General features: G+C 41.3%; 1 long non-coding RNA gene across 1 annotated transcript; it reads left to right on the top strand.

Annotated features, from left to right (window-relative positions):
* The first annotated feature begins 283 nt into the window (after positions 1–283).
* Positions 284–1849, top strand: LOC122027274. Its single transcript, XR_006124339.1, has 3 exons — positions 284–925; positions 1002–1097; positions 1674–1849. It is a non-coding gene; the product is annotated as an uncharacterized LOC122027274 (long non-coding RNA).
* Positions 1850–3633: the final 1784 nt, after the last annotated feature.

Genomic DNA, 3633 nt, shown 5'->3' with positions numbered 1-3633 from the left:
TTTTCAGTAGAGTACCTCCTATCACAAGGTCTCTCTTGAATATACGTCTCTATATTACGTAGGTCACTAGTGTAAAATACGGTGCCCAAATAATAATTAAATAATAAGGTTATTTGATAAATAATCTTATTGGATTTTTCAGGAATTTTTAGGAATTTTCTGGGATTTAATTGGAGCTTGTTTGACATATTTTAAGGGGATCAAGTATTAAGTTTAGAGAAAGCCTCTTTGGAATACCTAAAAGTGAGGAATCAACTTAGACTTTAATTGAGCAAACCCTAAGTTTATTTCGTTAATTCCTTTTTCCTCCCCGATTCCTTTCTCTCCTCTCCTTCATTGCGCCGAACCCTTTTCCCCGAGTCCTCACCCCGCGATTCGCCGCACCACCGCCGACCGCGATGAACCGCACAGCCGGCGACTTCTTCTCCCTCGAGCTATAGCCGCTGGCTCTTCTTCTCGCAAGGGCACCACACAGCTAGCCTTTCCTCCCTCACGCGAGCACCGGAGACAAGCCACGGTACCTGATCGCACGGCGTTGCTCAGGCTGCCGCTCGCCGGAGCTTTCTATTCCTCAGCCTCTCATCAACATCTCTGCTAGATACACACCTTCTCAGACCTTTGCTCCGCACAGCCCGATCTTCAGCGAAAGGGTGGGAAAGCCGAGCCCTAGCTGCCTATTGTGGATGCCGATCTCCCTCTTCATCACTGGATTTGGATCAAGGAGATCCACTGCTTCCCTCATCATCAAATCTTGGACCAAGGAGGTCCAACACCATCTCCTTCCACCAAAGAAATATTCTACCTTCTCGGAGCCCTGCCCTAGCCTAGGCCAGCAACACGCTGCTATTCATTACCGCCTTTGCTCATGATCACAGCAGTAGCATTCATCCGAGAGGAGTTTATGGAATTGGATTGATTCTTGAAGGTAATTAGTTAAACTTGGCAGTAGATTTGGACATTTGATCTTTATGTAGTGTTGATTGGGGGTAGATGTTTGGTAGACAGTGGCTTCGCTTGGCTTCGCTCTTCACATCGCCGATGGTTTGTGGCTGACTCCGTCTGATCCGTGTCAATTTCTGGTTGTTGAAGAAGAAGAGGTAAGAGGATTGTAATGGAGAAATTAATAGATTGTTTGGATGGTTTTCTTTATCTAGTTTGTTGGATGCTTAATTGTTGCTAACCCGTAGAAGTATGTGGATGGATGACATTGAGGTAAAAATCTGATTAGAGGTTGATTATTTAGAGTGTCTGTTTCATTTCTGTAATAAATTGATTATTTGATTATAGAATGGATGGGTTGTACATATTATATGATTAAGGGAGATTTGATTCTTGGCTGTGATGGATTGGGAATCTGTTGAGGCTTGGTTTTGGAATAGGGATGATTTACGTATAAATCTAATCTTGTGAGGTAGATATGGATTTATTTGATGAGTATCAGATTTGGGATTTTAATAATCTGTTGATAATAGAGATTCAATTTAATTAATGGATGACCTAAATTGATTTAATCAATTGGATGGATTAAACTAGGGTTGACAGTGGGCTGAACGTTATTTGACCTTTGAGGTTAATCATTTCGATTAGGGTTTTCCCTAGTTAGTTTGAGTTTTGGGAGTTTAGCTAGATATTACATATGTGATTAGCTAAACTGTACATCGTGTGATTTGCAGGATTTCGATATGAGATGAGCGTCTTGACGTGAGATCGTTTGATATGATCGACATATAAAGGCGGGTATTTCTTGCGTTATTTGTATTTTGGATTTTGTACTTGTTTATGTATTTGTATTGTCTTGTATTGGGTTTGATATTATTGTGTCAAGCCGAGCCAGCTCGCAGTTAGTTGATTTGTGTTTTGTGACTGTTGTTTGTGATTTCCGCTGTGTTGATTTTTAGTACAGCCGTGTGGGCTGATTTATATATCTATATAACTGCGTGGTTGTGTTTATTTCTGTTCCAGCCGAGTGGGCTGCTTATATAACTGCGTGGTTGTGTTGATATATTCCAGCCGTATGTGGCTGATGTATATTGTATGTATGTATGCCTCAGATTGTCACCCGTACAGGGGAGGTGCTGCCGAAATTTTTCGGTACGGTCTCCTCTGGGGGCGTGACAACTAGCGTATCATATGAATAGGGGAAGCCCATTAGGTCAAGTGGTAGACTTATCCATACATAGAACTGTTCTCCCTTAGGAGGTTATGTTCCATATAGAATGATAGTTACCTTAGATATCCAACTTCAAACAAGTATTCTAAGGTCATGCTGAGCTATATTAGAACGTACACTCAAAAGAGACAACAAACTATGCATCTCTCCAATGAAAATTCAAGTTCATGCCCAGTCCCAAATATAGACACACAACAATGCATTTAACTCATAAATAAGGCCTATATATATAGAAATATAATTTAGATAGATAAATTCATACTCATAAGGGAAAGCCTACTTACTAGCATTTCATTGAACAGAACAAGTGTCATACAAGCTTCATCAAACCAGGAAACTAACAATTCAATAGAGTTTACAATATTTCACACATTACAATTACTTCCTACATCCTATAATAATGAAAATCTACTTCATAAGTGAAAGATCTACTATCCAAGAGCTCATATACATAAGAATTTCAAGAACCCTAAAGAGAGGGAAGAAAAACTTATCTTGGAGTTGAGTGAAGCCCCCGGATGAAGATCTTGGAGTGTTGATGAGGATGGAGCAGCAGGATGGCCTCAGATTGCCCAGATGATGCCTTCTGATGCTAAGATTTAACCTAGATGGTCACTTTTCTCTTAGGACCCTCCTCTCAAAATAAGGAGATGAAGTGCCTCTTAAATAGAGGCGAAGCACGAGGTGACCCTACCTCTAGGCACGACCTAACCATTGCTTGGGCTTCTGGCCGTGCCATTTGGCACGACCAAAACCTACTTTGCTCTGGCTTTGGTAGCTTGGCCATGCATTTTAGCATGGCCTTTTCTGCAGCTAGCTTCTTGGCCATGCCATGAGGCATGACCAGAGCCAAATTGGTCTGTTCACATGGCTAGGCCGTGTCATTTGGCACGGCCGAAATAGAGCAACTCTGCTTTTCTTCTTCTGGACCATGCCATTTGGCACGTTCAGCTTTTCAAAACTGCACCTTTAGGTATATGGCCATGCCTCAAGGCATGACCAAGTCTAACTTGGCACTGGAGGATGGCACGTGCATATTTTGGCTGTGTCTCAAGGCACGACTTCTCCCTTTTCTTATGCTATTTTTTCCTTCTAGCCATGTCATTTGGCATGACCATGTCTTCTTTGCTTCCTTGGCCATGCCAATGCACACGGCCACCATCTGGATCTTCATCTGGATGTGCCTCAAGGCATGGCTAGACCCAATTTGGTTCTGAAATGACTTGGGCACTCCAATCCTTGCTTCAGTTAATCTTCATTTGCGTCTTAAGCGTCTTTTTTCGTTCCAAACTGCTCCTGAAAGTGAAAATAAACACCGAGCAGATCTCTAAATGTAAAATAGTAATTATGCTGAAAGTGGTGCAAAACACATAGATCATAAACATAAAATATAAATAGATGTGCATCAAATAGTTCAAAATAGTATATATAATCTACGCGCATCAATAATTCCTTCTAAACAA

This window comes from Zingiber officinale, chromosome 10A (genome assembly GCF_018446385.1).
Source record: "Zingiber officinale cultivar Zhangliang chromosome 10A, Zo_v1.1, whole genome shotgun sequence".
Lineage (NCBI taxonomy): Eukaryota > Viridiplantae > Streptophyta > Magnoliopsida > Zingiberales > Zingiberaceae > Zingiber > Zingiber officinale.
This window is presented reverse-complemented; position numbering and strand designations above follow the sequence as displayed.